Below are 19,282 nucleotides of genomic sequence, written 5' to 3'. Positions count from 1 at the left end.
GGCTAGATTATACAGAAGAACGTCCTGGGTATGCAGAGATGGAGGCTAGGGTATACAGAGAGAGAGGCTAGAGTATGCATACTTGCTAGTGTATACAGACGGACTAGTGTATACAGAAGACCGGCTAGTTTATATAGGGAGGCTAATGTGTGCAAAAGACAGGCTAGTGTATACAAATAGGCTAGATTATAGAGAAGAACATCTTGGGTATGCAGAGAGGCTGCTGTATGCAGACTTGCTAGTGTATACAGACGGACTAGTGTATACAGAGAGGCTTGGGTATACAGAGAGCTAATGTATAAAGAGCAGCTAGTGTATACAAAAGACATCCAAGGGTATACAGAGAGACTCGTGTATGCAGAAGACCGGCTAGTTTATACAGAGAGGCTAAAGTGTACAAAACACAGGCTAGATTATACAGAAGAACGTCCTGGGTATGCAGAGATGGAGGCTAGGGTATACAGAGAGAGAGTGAGGCTGGGTTACACAGAGAGGCAGGAGTATGCAGACTTGCTAGGGTATACAGAGAGCGAGGCTAGAGTATGCATACTTGCTAGTGTATACAGGTGGACTAGTGTATACAGAAGACCGGTTAGTTTATACAGAGAGGCAAATGTGTACAAAAGACAGGCTAGTGTATACAAATAGGCTAGATTATAGAGAAGAACGTCCTGGGTATGCAGAGATGGATGGCTAGTGTATACAGATAGGCTAGATTATACAGATAGGCTAGATTATACAGAAGAACGTCCTGGGTATGCAGAGATGGAGGCTAAGGTATACAGAGAGAGAGGCTAGAGTACGCATACTTGCTAGTGTATACAGATGGACTAGTGTATACAGAGGACCGGCTAGTTTATACAGAGAGGCTAATGTGTACAAAAGACAGGCTAGTGTATACAAATAGGCTATATTATAGAGAAGAACGTCCTGGGTATGCAGAGAGAGAAGTTGGGTTACAAAGAGAGGCTAGTGTATGCAGACTTGCTAGTGTATACCGGTGGACTAGTGTATACAGAGAGGCTTGGGTATACAGAGAGCTAATGTATAAAGAGATGCTAGTGTATACCGACGGACTAGTGTATACAGAGGACCGGCTAGTTTATACAGAGAGGTTGATGTGTAAAAAAGACAGGATAGTTTATACAGATAGGCTAGATTATACAGAAGAACGTCCTGGGTATGCAGAGATGGAGGCTAGGGTATACAGAGAGGGAGAGCGAGGCTGGGTTACACAGAGAGGCAGGAGTATGCAGACTTGCTAGTGTATACTGATGGACTAGTGTATACAGTAGACCGGGCTAGTTTACACAGAGAGGCTAATGTGTACAAAAGACAGGCTAGTGTATACAGATAGGCTAGATTATACAGAAGAACGTCCTGGGTATGCAGAGATGGAGGCTAGGGTATACAGAGAGAGAGGCTAGAGTATGCATACTTGCTAGTGTATACAGGCGGACTAGTGTATACAGAAGACCGGTTAGTTTATACAGAGAGGCTAATGTCTACAGAAGACCGGCTAGTGTATACACATAGGCTAGATTATAGAGAAGAACGTCCTGGGTATGCAGAGATGGAGGCTAAGGTATACAGAGAGAGAAGTTGAGTTACAAAGAGAGGCTAGTGTATGCAGACTTGCTAATGTATACCGGTGGACTAGTGTATACAGAGAGGCTTGGGTATACAGAGAGCTCATGTATAAAGAGATGCTAGTGTATACAAAAGACAACCAAGAGTAGACAGTGAGGCTCGTGTATACAGAAGACCGGCTACAGAGAAGCTAATTTGTACAAAAGACAGGCTAGTGTATACAGATAGGCTAGATTATACAGAGGAAGGTCCTGGGTATGCAGAGATGTAGGCTAGGGAATCCAGAGAGAGACTGTGTTACACAGAGAGGCTAGAGTATGCAGAAGACCGGCTATTTTTTTTTACAGATAGGCTTGTGTATACAGAAGACAGTCTGGGGAATTCAGTGAGGCTAGTGTATGCAGAGAGGCTGGGACACCGAGACTATTGTAAAAAGAAGGCAGGCTAGTGTATATAGATTACGGGCACCTGTATACAGAAGACAGAGAGGCTAGTCTATATTGAGTGGCTGGTGTACACAGAGAGATTAATGTATACAGAAAAGCTAGCGTGTAAAGAAGACAGGACTTTATTTTTTGCTAATGCAACTACTTTTGAAACATATAAAGTGCTTTTTTCATATTTTGGTGCTGTTAAAAAGTGGTGTGTTGTCAGTGGTGATATCAATGTGACAGTTAATGTGGAGAACTACAACTATTCAAAATAGAGCAAAAGAGTGCTAAGTTTATTTTGTTAAGTCATTGACTGATAGACGTTAAGTAATTGGCCGTTATTGGTTTGGCAGTACATGGTTTATTTTGATGTAAGATAGTTTTATTCTCTACTTATAGCCGAGTTTTAGACGACTTTATTATTAGCATTATTCGCATTATTCATATATATTATGCAGAGTGTAAGTATTGCAGTGAGACGATATTGCTTTTAAAAGATTTGTATTATTATACATAGCATTGTTAGCAGACCAATAGGACAATTTACATGGCTTAATATTGCAGAGCGTAATTTATCAGGAAAGAGATCCAAAGCGTTAGTTGCAGTAGCTTCATAAAACTGAGATATCGTTGCATTACTCTAAATTTAAAAGTTGTTCCGGTCGCACTGAAAAGACGATATTAGATGAGTGATCTACACATTTCGTTTACTATTTCACTATACCGGCTAAATGTTAATATGTTAATATGTGCTGCGTGTAAGGTAGAAATTAGATGGTTTAGTGTGAGCTGGTTTACCAGGATTTAGAGATAGTAATCTGTTTATACTAGTAATAAATATAGCAAAATAACTATAACGGGTTTAAGTGGAAATACACGAAATAACAGCAACAACGTGTGTAGGTTTTTATCAATCAAGTTAATTACGTGTCAGCAGCTAAATATTCTGCAATAGCAGAGATTAAGTATTGCAGTCGAAATGAGATCGGAAGCGTTAGTTGCAGTAGCTCCAAAATGACTGAGAAATCATTTCATTACTCTAAATTTAAAAGTTATCCCGGTAGCACTGAGTGGACTGATATTAGATGAGTGATCGTTCTAGTACAAATTCAGTTTCCTATAGCAGAGAGATAACAGTTACTGTGAGACGAGTAATTAAACTGTTCACGGTAGCATTGCATTACTCTTAACATGTGCAGCGTGTAAAGAAGCAATAAGATGGTTTTGTATTATCCTAAAATTAGCAGTATACGTAATAAAGGTGAGTAGGTAACCTGGATTTAGACATAGCAAACTCTATAATCTAATTTAGCAAAATTAGAAAGGATAATATTGAGACACGTGTAAATCGTTCCATTAATTATGCTACGCACGAAGACGGCTTACACTGACTGTTTTCCGTTTCCACTGGTCATCGGCATAATGTATCAGTAACCATGAACATTAATAGTGATAGACAGCTTACATTAGGATGTATGCATGATGTGAATGTAAAATGAATGTAAAATAGTTGCATTATGTGTTATTAATGTAACCAAACTGTATTGCTTTGCTTTGCTACTGCAACCACTTCTTGCCGCTGTTAAAAAATGTGTTGCAAGTGTTATGTGTTACAAATGGTTATCAGTGTGACAGTTAATGTGGAGAAGAAGTAATACACAAAATAGAGTCAGAAAGAGAATCCTATTGCATAGAGGTAGCGAGAGATGGTTGCATTAATCTTAATGTGCAGTGTGTAAAAGGTTTTAAAAAGATGGTTTTGTGTGACTTTTGCTTTAACGTAAAATTAGCTGTAGACATTATAACTTGTTACAATGATTTAGAGATAGTAATCTCTATAAAATAATAATAATAATAAGTATAGCAAAACAAATTAGGAAAAATATTGAGGCAGCATAGATAGGTCGAGATATAGTGAATACACAAAAGGGATCAAGGGATAGTAGCAAAGTCAAGGGATAAATGCAAAGGTACTCTATTTAATAGTAAATTGACGTAGCTTGCAAATTCTAACGTGTAAATCGTTAAATTAATTTTGTTACGCACGAAGACGGCTTACACTGACTGTTTTCCGTTTCCACTGGAAAGAGAATCCTATTGCATAGAGGTAGCGAGAGATGGTTGCATATGGCAGAAAGACGGCTTACACTGCTTTTCTCACATTTTGCTGCGGTAAAAAGAAATGTTTTGTCACTGTGTTTTAACTGTGACAGATAAGGTGGAGAAAAAGAAGTAATACAGTACATGACAGCTGATACTGGTTGAGTAATAAAACTGTTTTATTAAGATGTAAGACTAGTTTTATTCTCTACATATAGGCTTTTCAGAGAGTTGTATAATATAGGCGACCAATAGGACATTTAAATGGCTTAATATTGTATGGAGGAAGTATCGCAGGTCAAAGGTAAGAGATTGAAAGCTTAGCTTGAAAATGGCCGAGAAATAGTTGCGTTAGTCTAAATTTAAAGGATATGCCGGTACCAATGAGAAAGCTTATATTAGACTAGTTGATCTTTGCATTACACAATCCTATTATTATTATTATTATTATTATTATTATTATTATTATTATTATTATTAATAAGATCATAGTGCAGAGAGATACTCAGTTAATGTCAGAGATACTCGGTCAATGTCAGAAAAGCAATAAAACTGTTTACATCGTTAGAGAGCGATAGTTACATTACTCTTAGTATGTGCAGCATGTCTGGTAGCAAATGGATGGTTTTGTGAACATTTTGCATTAAGGTACAATTAGCGGTAGAACTCATGGAAGTGAATAGATTTAAGCGGATTTTGAGATAGTACTCTCCATTTCTAATAAGAAATAAAGAAAAATAAGTCAGGATGGTGTGTCAGGACTGTCACATACTCACAGTTCCGGTACAAATATGCAAAATAGAGCAAAAGAGTACATGGTTTATTTTGATGTATGATAGTTTTATTGCATGCTTGATGTGGATGATTAAAATCGTGTAGTGATCTATATTTAGCATAAGAATGAAAAGGCATAACCTGGCAATGAGACAAACTCCATTAGAGATGTGAGCTAGATGAAATAATGAGATGTCTCTGTATAGCCCAGATTGTCTTCTGTTATCACTTAGCCTACCCTCTAAATTCACTAGCCTCTCTATATACACCAGTATGTTTACACTAGCCGGTCTTCTGCATACAATAGCCTGTCTTCGATATACACTAGCCTATGTTCTGAATACACTAGCCCGTCTTCTGTCTTCTGTATGCCCTAGCCTGTCTTCTGTATACATTAGTCTCTCTGTATAAACTAGCATCTCTGTATACCCCAAACTGTCTTCTGTAAAAACGTGTCTCTCTTTATAGCCTGCCTAGCCTTTCTTCTGTACACACTAGCTTCTCTGTATACACTAACCAGGCTTCTATATACAATAGCTTCACTCTATGCACTAGCCTCTCTGTATAATCTAGCCTCTCTATATACCCTAGATAGTGTTCTGCATCTCCGTAGTGGTAGCCTCTCCGTAGAAGCCAGCCTTTATTCTGTATTCACTAGCCTTTCTTCTGTATGCTGTAGTCTTCTATATATACTAGCTTCTCTGTACACCCTTGCATCTCTGTAATACACTAAACCCTCTGTATACCACAGCCTGTCTTCTGTATACACTAGACTGTAAACACTAGCTAGAATACACCAGCCTGTCTTCTGTACCCACTAGAATCTCTGTATACACTACCCAGTCTTCTGTATACACTGTCAGCTTGGATGTATACCCAAGCCTGTCTTCTGTATACACTAGTCTCTCTAGATGCACGGTCCTATCTGTATACACTCGACTCTCTCTATACACTAACCTCTCTATATACACTAACATCTTTGTATATACTAGCCTCTCTTTAAATTAGCCTCTCTGTGTACCCCAGCCTCATTGTTTACTCTAGCATCTCTGTATACTCAAGCCTATCTGCTTACACGAGTCTGTATTCTGTATTCACTAGCCTGTATTCACTAGCCTTATATATACTAGCTTCTCGCTTCTCTGTACACCCTTGCATCTCTGTACACTAGACTCTCTGAATACACTAAACCCTCAGTATACCACAGCCTGTCTTCTGTATACATTAGACTGTAAAAACTAGCTAGAATACACCAGCCTGTCTTCTTTACCCAATAGACTCTCTGTATGCACTACTCAGTCTTCTGTATACACTGTCAGCTTTGATGTATACCCAAGCCTGTCTTCTGTATACACTAGTTTCTCTATATGCACTGTCCTTTCTGTATACTCTCGACCCTCTCTATACATTAACCTCTCTATATACACTAACATCTTTGTATATACTAGCCTCTCTTTAAATTAGCCTCTCTGTGTACCCCAGCCTCACTGTTTACTCTAGCATCTCTGTATACTCAAGCCTATCTACATACACGAGTCTTCTGTATTGTGTATTAACTAGCCTTTCTTCTGTATGCTGTAGTCTTCTATATATACCAGCTTCTCTGTACACTCTTGCATCTCTGTAAACACTGTGTAAACTAGCCAGTCTTATGTATACACTCGCCGACTGTATACACTAGACTCTCTGAATACACTAAACTCTCTGTATACCACAGCCTGTCTTCTGTATACACTAGACTGTAAAAACTAGCTAGAATACACCAGCCTGTCTTCTGTACCCACTAGACTCTCTGTATACACTACCCAGTCTTCTGTATAGAATGTCAGCTTTCATGTATACCCTTTCTGTATACACTAGCTTCTCTATATGCACTGTCCTTTCTGTATACACTCGACTCTCTCTATACACTAACCTCTCTATATACACTAACATCTTTGTATTTGTCTTTAAACTAGCCTCTCTGTGTACCCCAGCCTCACTGTTTACTCTAGCATCTCTGTATACTCAAGCCTATCTACATACACGAAACCTGTATTCTGTATTCACTAGCCTTTCTTCTGTATGCTGTAGTCTTCTATATATACCAGCTTCTCTGTACACCCTAGCACTGTAACAGTACTAGGTTCCTGTATTACAGAAAAAGAACACCAGCAATAAGATGTATACTGTGCAGGAGGCACACAACACCGACTCTAACTTCTGCACTGCAGATGCATGTATTGCAGAAATTGAACACCAGTAATAATATGTGTACTGTGCAGGAGGCACATAACACCCACTGTAACAGTGCTAGGTTCCCAAGCAGTAAAGGCACTGTCCCTGCCTATAGTCCTCTTTCCCTGACCACCGCAACACACTATACAAGGCCGCCGCGCTGGCGGCCTTATATAGTGTGGGGTGTGTACTAAACCCCCCTGAGCTATAATTGGCCACAGGAATCCTGCCTGTGGTGAATTGTGGCTCTCTTCACAGAGGATGTCACATCTGTTCTTATTATATAGAACCTATTATGCTCCTCGTAAACTTTTTCAGTTTGGCCGAACGGCCGGACGCAAGTTGCCCCCGGTGTGGGAACATGGGGGGAGACATGATGCACATGTTTTGGAGATGCCCGAAGTTGATCCGTTACTGGACAGAGGTGACAGGAACCATTGATCGGGTGGTTGGAACCTCCACCAGGATGGAGGCGAAGTATTGTCTCCTGGGATTAGTTGAAGGAGTTGGAAACCCGGGAAGTAGCCAGATGGCAGTTCTGAGATGCCTATTTCAGGCAAGGAAACTGATTGCTCAACCCTGCTTAGCCTCCAATGTTGGCAATGACTTGGTTTTTTTCGCTTGTTTCCCAAGATGACCATGTTGGCGTTTGTCAAGATGGTTGAGAGTGCCCGAAGAGATCGCCTATGGCCCCATCACGTTGAAAGTGCCTGATCTTGTCTGATCTCGGAGGCTAAGCATTGTCGGGCCTGATTAGTAACTGGATGGGAGACCAACTGGGAATACCAGGTGCCGTAGGATTCTTTTTATGTTGTTGTCGTTGACATGGTTTATTTTTTCCGCTTGTTTCCCAAGGTGATCATCTTGGCATTTGTCAAGAGGGCTGAGAGAGCCCAAAGAGATCTCCTACGGCCACATCCCCCTGAAAGCGCCCGATCTCATCTGATCTCAGAGGCTAAGCAGGGTCCGGCCTGGATAGTACCTAATTAAAGGTGCCGTAGGAATCTTTTTATATTAATGGCTTTGACCTGTTTTTCTTTCGCTTGTTTCCCAAGGTGACCATTTTAGCATCAGTCAAGAGTTTTGAGTATGTCCCAAAGCGTTCACCTGAGGTCACATCACCCTGAAAGCGCCCAATCTCAGAGGCTAAGCAGGGTCTGGGTCAGATGGGAGACCGCCAGGGTCTATGTTGTTGGCGTTGACCTTTTTTTTTTCACTTGTTTCCCAAGATAACCATCTTGGTATTTGTCAAGAGGGTTGAGAGTGTCTAAATAGAACACATATGGCCACATCACCCTGAAAGCGCACAATCTCATTGATCTCGGAGGCCTAGCAGTGTACGGCCTGGTTAATACCTGTATGGGAGACCATCTGTGAATACCAGGTGCCGTAGGCTTCTTTTTATGTTGTTGGCGTTTACCTGTTTATTTTCGCTTGTTTCCCAAGGTGACCATCTTGGCGCTTAACAAGAGGGTTGAGAGTGCCCAAAGAGATCACCTACGGCCCCATCACCCTGAAAGCGCCCAATCTCATCTGATCTCAGAGGCTAAACAGTGTCGGGCCTGGTTAGTACCTGGATGGGAGACCGCCTGGAAATACCAGGTGCCATAGGCTTCTTTTTTTGTTGTTGGCTTTGACCTGTTTTTTTTCCCTTGTTTCCCAAGGTGACCATCTTGGCATTTGTCAAGAGGGTTGAGAGTGCACAAAGAAATTGCCTATGGGCACAACACCCTGAAAGCGCCCAATCTCGTTTGGTCTCAGAGGCTAAGCAGGGTTGGGCCTGGTTTGTACCTGGATGGGAGACCGCCTGGGTTTTCCAGATGCCGCAGGCTTCTTTTTATGTTGTTGGCGTTGACTTGTTTTTTTTGTTTGTTTCCCAAGGTGACCATCTTGGCGTTTGTCAAGAGGGTTGAGCGTGCATTTGATCTCAGAGGCTAAGCAGGGTTGGGACATGGTTAGTACCTGTATGGGAGACCGCCTGGGATTTCTCAATGCCATAGGCTTTAGTTTTAAGCTGTTGGCATTGACTTATTTTTTTTATTTTTATTATTCTTTTATTAAGTAGAACAACATAAATATAACAGTCAACCATACAGCATGACCCAGGGTCACAATTACATGCTAACAAAAAATAGGCAGCCAAATAACTCTGGGTTCTCAGAGGGGAGTCCTACAGTTTCATGCAGAAAATAGAGAAACCCCACCTCCGACATGTAGTACAGTATAACTAGTGCAGCTCCGTTCGGACAAATGTAATCATGGAGAACAACTGGGACCACAGCGAGCCAGCTTATCATGACCTACGTGAACCAGAGTAAAATATGAGCCAGTCATGTCCAGAACCCTGGGGTTCTTCTGGGTCCTGAAGGCTAGTAAGGAGACAAGGCATAGTTAAAGGGAGGACGGGGGAAGAAAAGAGTGCAAAGACGGAGAGAGAGGAGGTGGGGGGATGGCGGCGGGGAAAAAAAGAAAAATAAAGACAAAAAGGGAGGGGGGAATGCCACCCAGGGCAGACATGGCCTACGTAGGTAAACGTTAGATGTTCAGTCGTTTTCTGGGACGGGGGCACTGCTCACCTCCCGAATGTAGTCTCGAGTACCAGTAAAATACCTCCAGGGCCTCCATGTAACACTAAATGCCTCTTCAGTGTTGTGAAGGGTGGCGGTCAATTATTCCATCCGGAGAATATGATTGACTTTGGAATACCACAGCACCTTGGATGGGGGCTGAGGCTGCCTCCACAGTGCGGGAATGCAGGCCCGGGCGGCATTCAGGAGTTGCATCGTGAGGTTTTTTTTTGTATTTTCGAACAGGCTGTTCGGTCAAGTGTAGAAGGCACGCTACTGGGAACCCAAAAGTTCCTCAAGGTCGGGGATGCCCAGAAAAGGTGTCCCATGGTCCCCATATCTGAATTTCACCTCCAACAAACATCCGGGATCGATCTATCCATTTTATTCAGAAGGTATGGGACTCTATACCAGCGTGAGACTATCTTGTATCTTGATATTGGTTTGCGATGGAAGCTTTATGTACTAAGGTCAGGATCTTCCCTATCTGTTGTGGGGTAAATGTGATGCCTAAGTCCCTCTCCCATTTGTGGATAAATGGTGGGGTCGACTCCTCCTCCTGACTACTCAATAGGTTGTACAGGAGGGAGAGGGTGTGTCGCACAGGTTCCCTTTTGTGACAGATGGATTCATAGGGTGTCAGGTCTCTAGGAGTGTAGGGGGCCCTTTGTATGGCCAGAAGAAAGTGACGAAGTTGATAAGGACTAAACAAGTCAAGCGGAGGGTCAGAAAGCTCGGCGACAGTTTGCGTGGTCGGGAGCCCTCCCGTGGGCCACACCTCTCCCAGACGCTGTTTCCCCACCACTGTCAACTGTCGCAGTTTCTTGTTGGTAAATCCCGGTGGGAAGTCTGGATTACCTATAACCGGAGTCATTGGTGATGGCAGGGGAGCAATGTGTGTGCAGCGGAACAACCTCCGCACAACAGCCAACGTAGCTCCCACTACGGGGTGACCTCTGAGGTCTTTTGGTAGGGAAGACAGGAGCCACGGGGAGGTCAATAGGAGAATGGAACCATCCTCAATCTCCATCTCCACCCACTGCTTGTGTGGGTCATTACAATGCCAATCAACGACTCTCGCTAGCAGAGTCACTCTGTAGTATTGTCTGAGATCTGGGAGACCCAGACCCCCCTTGTCCTTTGGTCTGGCAAGCAATTGCAAACGGGCTCTGGGCGGTTTGCGCGCCCAAATAAAGTCCCGGAGCAGCACCTGCAGTTGTCTGAAAAAAATTGGGGGTAACCGGATCGGTAATGTCTGGAACATGTATAAGATCCGAGGGAGGGCCATCATTTTGAATGCATTACAGCGCCCGAACCAGGTCAGTGTTAAAGCATGCCAGTTTCCCAAATCAGATTTCAGTCTATCCAGGAGAGGGACAAAATTAAGCAGGTACAATTGCGCTAAATCCGCTGCGATGTCAACGCCCAGTTAACGTATAGATTTTTCAGCCCAGTAGAATGGAAAAGCGGACCGGAGCCTCTTGGCCTCACCATCCGGGACCGATATATTCAATACAGCCGACTTGGCGCAATTGTTTTTATAGTTTGATAGGCTGCCGTGTCGCTGTAGAGACGCAAGTATTTTGGGAAGCAAAATGTGTGGATTGGAGACGGAAAAAATTAGATCGTCAGCGTACGCCGCAATTTTGTGGTGTGCCGAGGGTTTGGATATGCCAGTAATATTCGGGTCATTCCGAACGTGACACATAAGTGGTTCCAGTGTCAGAATTAAAATTAGGGGAGACAGAGGGCACCCCTGCCTTGTCCCATTAGTGATGGGGAAAGAGTCCGAGCACCCCTCGGTCACCCGTACCGCTGCCGACGGCGTGGAGTAAAGCGACATTACCCAGCTCATCATGTTGGGGCTAAGACCTATATGTTCCAGGGTGGCCTGCATAAAGTGCCAGGCCACCCTGTCAAAGGCCTTCTCCGCGTCCGTTGACAACATAAGCAAGGGCCTTCCCTGTACATGCGCCGCATGGATTAAATTGAGGACTCGGGCCGTATTGTCTCTAGCTTCCGACTTATTTATATTTTTTTGCTTGTTTCCCAAGGTGACCATCTTGGCGTTTGTCAAGAGGGTTGAAAGTGCCTGAAGAGATTGCCTGCGTGCACATCACCCTGAAAGCACCCGATCTCGTTTGATGTTGGAGGCTAATAGAGTCGGGCCTTGTTAGTACCTGGATGCGAGACCGCCTGGGAATACCAGGTGTCGTAGACTTCTTTTTATGTTGTTGGCGTTGACCTGTTTTTTTTTCGCTTATTTCCCAAAGTGACCATCTTGGTGTTTGTCAAGAGGGTTGAGAGTGCCTGAAGAGATTGCCTATGGCCACATCACTCTGAAAGCACCCAATCTCGTCTGATCTTGGAGGCTAAGAAGAGTCGGGCCTGGTTAGTACCTGGATGGGAGACCACCTGGGATTACCAGTTATTGTAGGCTTCTTTTTATGTTGTTGGCGTTGATTCGTTTTCTTTTTTTGCTTGTTTCCCAAGGTGACCATCTTGGCATTTGTCAAGAGGGTTGAGAGTGCCCAAAGTGATCGCTTACAGCAGCATCACCCTGAAAGAGCCCTATCTCTTCTCTTCTCTGAGGCTAAGAAGGGTTGGGCCTAGTTAGTACCTGGATGGGAGATGGCGTTGGAATACCAGGTGCCGTATTCTTCTTTTTATGTTGTTGACATTGACCTGTTTTTTTTTTCACTTGTTTCCCAAGGTGACCATCTTGGCATTTGTCAAGAGGGTTGAGAGTGCCCAAAGAGATCACCTATGGCCCCATCACCCTGAAAACGCCCAATCTCGTCTGATCTCGGATGCTAAACAGTGTCGGGCCTGGTTAGTACCTGGATGGGCGACCGCCTGGGAATACCAGGTGCCATAGGCTTCTGTTTTTTTTTTTTTTTATTTAGTAGTATGCGACATACAATGCAAAGGCAACTTCACAGAATGTGTGATACAAATAGTTACAAACAAATGATCATATTGCATGGATATCAGAGCCAATGGTAAGAAGTCTGAGGAGAATAGCACGTGTACAGCTTTGCGGTCATATCAAGATGAGATTAAAGCTCCATCTCGTTGGGATCCTCTACCACTTAAAATATTATTGATACTAGCCCTGCTACCCTCGAAGAGTTTAGATATCCATAGATAGGGGAAGAGTATTGTGTAGTAGTCAAATGGGGTCGGAACATACCATTTTCTTTTCCCTTTTTTGAGTTAAGAAGGGAAATAGTAGAACTGAAAGGAGGGAGAAGGGGAAAGAGAAGATTGGGGAAGGAAATGGCAGAAAAGGAAAAGAAGGGGTAAGGGGGTGTCGTGGGTAGAGTGGATAGGGTGGGGTCCCCTCCCAGGGAGCAAGAGACGCCCTCGGCTGGGTAGGGTCCCCTCCCAGGGAGCAAGAGACGCCCTCGGCTCACCAGCTCATCAGCTGTCCAACGTTTGGAACAGCGATCTCCAACGATCACCATGAGCTTACTATGTCTCGCGGAGGTATTCCTCCGAAAAGCGAAACTGGGTCCAGTAGAACCATCTGTTCCCATGCTCCTCCGTTTTATCCCTCATTGTGGCAGTCAGGTCTTCCATTCGTTCAATATCATTTACCCTTGCGAACCACTGGGTCACCATTGGAGCAGATTGCTCTTTCCACGACTTGGGATGCAGGCCCTAGCTGCATTGAGGAGATGTTTATGATAACGCTTATGATAACGCTTTCTCGACATAGGAGTTAGATTGAGAAGAACTGCTGCGGGATCATTGGCTAAGGAAATGTCTGTGAACTTGTGGATGAGTCTCAGGACAGGCTGCCAGAATGTTTGTAATTTAGGGCATTCCCAGAAAATGTGGAGAATGGTGCCAGTCTGTTGCCCACAGTGACAGCAGAGGTCAGATTGACCGGGGAATATTTTGGCCAACACCACCGGTGTACGATACCAGCGTGTGATCAGCTTATATGAGATCTCCTGATATTTACTGCAGAGTGACGACTTATGGGCGAAAAAGAGTATTCTGTCCTTCTGTGGTTTGGAGAATGTAGTTTGTAAGTCCCTTTTCCATTTAGCTAGGAAGGGTGGATCCGTGGCGGATTGTGCGTCTGTCAGGATTTGGTAGGACCTAGAGAGGGAACCACGAATTGGGCCATCATCCAGGCAAAGTTCCTTGAAGGGGTGGAATTGTCTAGAGAAGAACGAATGGTTAGGTAGTGATCCGAGGAAATGGATTAGCTGTCTAGCTCTCCAGCTATCCAATGCAACAGGTACTTGCTCTAGCAGTATGGTCCCCGTGGGAATCAAGCCCGTGGGTCCAAGAAATAGGGCTGCTCTCAGAAGCCCTTTCGGGGCTTGCCTGGTAAAGGCCTGGTCAGACAGGCCCGGAGGGAATCTAGGATGTCCAATAATTGGGGTCATAGGAGAAGGGAAGTTAGTCAGGTGGGAAAGGTGAAAAAAACTATCCATCTCGGCGAGCGAGGGGCCAATTAACGGGTGAGTAGTCACACAGGGCTCCAATGGCCTCCCCGCCCAAGGCAGACCAGCCAGTGGAACCCGTGCCATCTCCTGCTCTAGCTTGACCCATAGCTTCAGTTCCCCATGCCGGTGTCTTATCACATATGGTCCCCCATCGGATAGTGTCCGCTGTGTACTGCGCATGCGCAGTACACAGCAACACAGATTCCGAAAATTGCCGAGCATGAACGGCGCCTGCGCACTGAGTCCAGGTTCTATCCCCACTATCCAAGTGGACATAGAGTAAGAATATAAAAGAGCCGAGCGCAGCGAGGCCGAGCCCGAAGCGTGGCGAGCGAAGCTCACCTGCGAGGGGCCCTCTAATATTCACAACCCTATGTCCGCTTGGATGGTGGGGCTACCACCTCCACTCACCGCGCAGGCACCGTTCAGCTTCGGAGATTTTCCGAAGCTTCGTCTGCTCCGTACTGCGCATGCGCAGTACGGCGCGGACACTATATCATGGCCGGACAGTATATGGCAGAACACCGGCACCAGTCAACCACCGGTGTCATGTGCGTCGCTGTGTAATATAGAGCAGGGTCCGGGAAGCCAATACCTCCCCGCAATTTCGGTCGCAATAGCATTGCCCTACCAATACGCATATGTTTTCCGCGCCAGAGGAACTTGATAAAGATTGAGCGAACCGCATGAAAGAAAGTCTGGGGTATTTTGATAGGTAAGGCTTGTAGTAGATACAGAAGTCGTGGAATCGCGTTCATCTTCAACACATTACAGCGTCCGAACCATGACAGAGCTAGTGGGTCCCATCTTTTAAGGTCCGCTGTAAGCCCATAGGCTTCTTTTTATGTTGTTGGCTTTGACCTGTTTTTTTTTTGATTGTTTCTCAAGGTGAGCATCTTGGCGTTTGTCAAGAGGGTTGGGCGTGTCTTGAGGAGAACGCTTACGGCCACATCAACCTGAAAGCACCCGATCTCGTCTGATTTCAGAGGCTAAGCAGCGTCAGGCCTGGTTAGTACCTGGATGGGAGACTCCCTGGGAAGACCAGGTGCCATAGAAGGATCTGGTCTGGTTAGTGTCTTGATTGGGAGATCGCCTGGGAATACTGGATGCCGTAGGCTTCTTTTTATGTTGTTGGCTTTGACCTGTTTTTTTTAGCTTGCTTCCCAAGGTGACCATCTTGGCCTTTGTCAAGAGGCTTCAGAGTGCCCAAAGAGAGTGCCTACGACCAAATCACTATACTATATATCTATATCTATAATAATAAATAATATTTTTAGTTATTATATATAAGATACTATATAGGTGATTTGGCCGTAGGCACTCTCTTCGGGCACTCTGAAGCCTCTTGACAAAGGCCAAGATGGTCACCTTGGGAAACAAGCTAAAAAAAACAGGTCAAAGCCAACAACATAAAAAGAAGCCTACGGCATCCAGTATTCCCAGGCGATCTCCCAATCAAGACACTAACCAGGGGGGGCGTGGCCTAGGCATGAAGGAGTGAGGACGCTCTTTTCTGGAGCTCCCGGTCCGTGACCCCTCCGCACCCCTTTACCACAGTCTGGTTGCATATTTCGGCATCGCCGACATCCCCGCGCTTCGGCGGAACACAGCCAGCCGAGCGGGGTCCGCCGCTGCTGCCATGGACAGGTACTTGGTCCCGCTGCAGCCTCCGGCCTCCACGCCGGATCCAGCCAAGATGGCGCCCGCGGCCTCCGGCGCTCCAGGCACAGAGGGAAGGTGAGCAGACTGCTATGCAGGGACACGACATGCCCCCGTTCTCCCCGCCTAGTGACTTGTCCCCGTGTCTCCCACGCTCACTGTCCATGGCCTCGCTTGACAGCCCGGACCATAGCGGCCTGCCACCCTGGTTCCCTCACAACTCCCAACTGTCCCAGAGACCCTCCCGCAGTGGAAGCCTCATCCCAGGACCGAATGGCCAGGCTGCTCTCGCCTCAGACACACAGGGGGACCCACCGCTGCCACCAGCACCGGCATTATTGGGGGACAAGGCCATCCTAGCTTTACTCCAAAACCTTCCCACTAAAGCAGACTTTAGCTGTATGGCAGCCAGGATTGAAACGACCTTGCGACATGAAATCGCAGGGGTCAAACGTGACGTGTCGGCTACGAACGAGCGGGTGACCACCCTGGCATCGGATGTGACCTCCCTGACCACTGATGTTTCTGGCCTGCAAGCCGCACATGATACCCTTGCTGACAGAGTGGCACAGTTGCAACTCCTAGTGGATGACCTTGAGAATCGCAACCGCAGACGCAACATCAGGATCAGAGACTTGCCCGAAGCCACTGGCCAGGCAGACCTCAAAGCCACAGTTACAGCTATATTTAACGCCTGTCTGGACCGCGCTGCTGACACAGTAATAGCCATTGATAGAGTCCACAGGACCCTGGGCCCCAGGAGCCCCACAGAGAACCGGCCACGTGACGTTTTATGCTGTCTCCACAATTACTCAGTTAGGGAGGATGTCCTGCAAGCGTCGTGGCGCAAAGGCAGCATTGATTTTGACGGGGCCCAAGTCACCCTTCTGCCAGATGTATCCCGCAAGACCTTCCAGATGAGACGCTGTCTGCGACCCCTTCTGGAACACCTAACTGAACGGAGGATTCCATACAAGTGGGGCCATCCGTTTCACCTTATAGTGCGCAAAAATGGGAGGCCCCTTGCGCTACGACACCCTTCGGAGGTCCCGTCCTTTCTGGAGGCTTTGGGCCTGCCCTCGGTTCAGGTCCCCGACTGGTTGGCTCCTGTTGTCCCCCAGGGAGCAGTGGCCCCGACGAACAACCCCTCAACCAGGCCACAGAGAGTGAGACGCCACCATCGATCCCAACGTCAGAGATCGCAGGCCCCTCAAGATCGTGAACCCTGAGAGAGTACAGTAATTTTCCGTTATTCCTGTGTTATACCCTTTTTTTTTTTGTTTTCTTTTTCTCTACCAACATAGACGGCTGGAGTATCCAGCTTTGTGTTGTTTACCATGCCACGGGCCATTGTTCCCAGCGCCCCCGCTAGGGGAGAGGAAGGACATTGGAAGAACAGAGTTGGACACTGCACTTCCTGGACGAAGCCCTGAGTTATTGGCGGTACTGTTCACCATTCTCGTTACTGTTTATCTACACTTGCCCTAGTCTCGGCGCTCTTTGTGTTTTTGGACTGCCTGGTGGTGCCCCCCGGGTGCCCCTGGGCGGCGTTCCCGCTCCCTCCCCCTCTCCTCCCCCCCCCCTTTTTCCATTTTTTTTTGGGGGGGGGGGGAGGGGCGGGTGCCTGGGTGGTATAAAGTTATCTATACTCTGTGTTGAAAAGTTTAATATGTTGGTCTAATTATGCACTGTTCTACTGTTGTTAACTGCCCGATACCTGCTGCAGTGATGTTCTATAATGCGTTTGATGTCGTAGTTAAGATGCCAAAGAAGCTCCGTGCATGCCCGATTGCGACTGCATGGACCATGGGATGCTGGAGGGGTACTGCACCGATGAGTTCCTCCCTCTGCAGTGCCTTACCTCTTCCCCCACTAGGCCCCTCTGCCCTAACCGGCAGGTTCTCTCTGATAGGAGCTTTAGCAATTCCCCGATCTATCCCCACCCCTCCTACCCTCCTCCTCCCTACTAACTCCGGACCTTCTCCGCTTCGTTACTGCTTTTCCTTTTTCTCCTCCTCTTCCTCTGTGCTTGAACTCTATATCTACTACTGACTCTGGTGGAGACCGCCGGCCGGGTACCACTGCCGCCATGGCCCTGAAGCTGGTTTCCTGGAATGTGAAAGGGCTGAATGTACCTGAAAAAAGGTCCAGCTGCCTAACAGAATTGTGGCGGATGAAGCCCCAAATAGTTTTCCTCCAGGAGACCCATTTCAGGACAGACCAAATACCACGGCTTTATAGTAAGCACTTCCCCCTGGCCCACCACAGCACGTCCCCTACTTCCAAATCGAGAGGAGTGTGTGTTCTTCTTGCTAAAAACTTGCCGTGGCACCTGTTAGCTGTCCAAGCCGATAGTGAAGGGAGATATCTCTTCATTAAGGGAACTCTCCACTCGCAAACTTTTACTCTTGCCAACCTATACATGCCGAATGTGGACTAGCTGCCGGCCTTAGAAGCATGCTTGGATGCCCTGGCTGCATTCTCGGAGGGTACTTTGATCGTTGGGGGGGACTTTAACCTCACCTTGGACCCCCGCAGAGACTCATCATCGGGCACCTCTGCGATTTCTGCGAGAACGCGTTCACACATAAGAGACCTGCTACACTCCCACCGACTGATCGATGTGTGGCGTACGCTTCACCCACAGGATAGGGACTATACATTCTTTTTCACCGCTCATGGTTCTTACTCACGTATAGATATGTTTTTAGTCACCCACAATGCTATCCCGGCGGTCACAGACGCTCAGATAGGCCACATAGCCCTGTCTGACCATGCCCCGATTTCTTTGATGCTGAAGCTACAACAGGAGTCGCGTGGTCAGTCCTGGTGGAGACTGAACGAGTCTCTCCTGAAGGACCCTGAGACCCACGCAGACCTGCTTAGGGAATTAGAAAGTTACTTTGATCATAACCGTGATTCTGTTTCCAACCCCCTCATGTTATGGGCGGCTCATAAATGCTACATTAGGGGCATTCTTATTAAACATGGTCATAGACTCAAAGTGGCCAAAACTGAGGCTCTCTCCAAACTTATTGCCAAGTTGCATGCGTGTGAACAACGACACAAATCCCAGCCGACTGCTGCGCTGGAGGTGAGAGATCTTAGAGAACAAATCAGAGATTTCTCTCTCTTTCAGGCTAGAACCAGACTCATGTGGGTTCGCAGGACGTATTATGAATATGGAGACAGGTGTAGTAGGTCCCTAGCGAACTCCCTGCGTGCCCAACGCAACGCGTCCTTCATTCCAACCATAACCTCCCCTTCGGGTGCCAAGCTTCATGATTCACGGGAGATAGCGGAGTGTTTCTGATCTTTCTATGAAGCCCTTTATAACTTGCACCCCCGGGACTCAGGAGACGCCCTCCAGGCCGGCACAGCGGCCATTGACGAGTACCTAGCTTCGGCAAACCTCCCGTCGCTGACACAGGAAGAGATAGAGCTTCTCTCGCAACCTATCTCCCCGGAGGAATTGTCGGCA

General features: G+C 46.3%; 4 pseudogenes; all 4 read left to right on the top strand.

Moving 5' to 3' along the window:
- Positions 1–7,794: 7,794 nt before the first annotated feature.
- LOC143936675 (5S ribosomal RNA) lies at positions 7,795–7,913 on the top strand (annotated as a pseudogene).
- A 694-nt stretch (positions 7,914–8,607) lies between these two features.
- On the top strand, positions 8,608–8,726 carry LOC143936421 (5S ribosomal RNA; annotated as a pseudogene).
- Positions 8,727–12,000: 3,274 nt separating this feature from the next.
- Positions 12,001–12,119, top strand: LOC143937470 (5S ribosomal RNA; annotated as a pseudogene).
- A 322-nt stretch (positions 12,120–12,441) lies between these two features.
- On the top strand, positions 12,442–12,560 carry LOC143937167 (5S ribosomal RNA; annotated as a pseudogene).
- The last annotated feature ends 6,722 nt before the right edge of the window (positions 12,561–19,282 follow it).

The sequence above is a fragment of the Lithobates pipiens genome, unplaced genomic scaffold (assembly GCF_037356315.1).
Source record: "Lithobates pipiens isolate NorthernLeopardFrog02 unplaced genomic scaffold, aLitPip1_a1.2 Scaffold_28, whole genome shotgun sequence".
In the NCBI taxonomy this organism is placed as follows: domain Eukaryota; kingdom Metazoa; phylum Chordata; class Amphibia; order Anura; family Ranidae; genus Lithobates; species Lithobates pipiens.
Note: the sequence above shows the minus strand (reverse complement) of the source record. Positions and strands in the feature narration are given on the sequence as shown.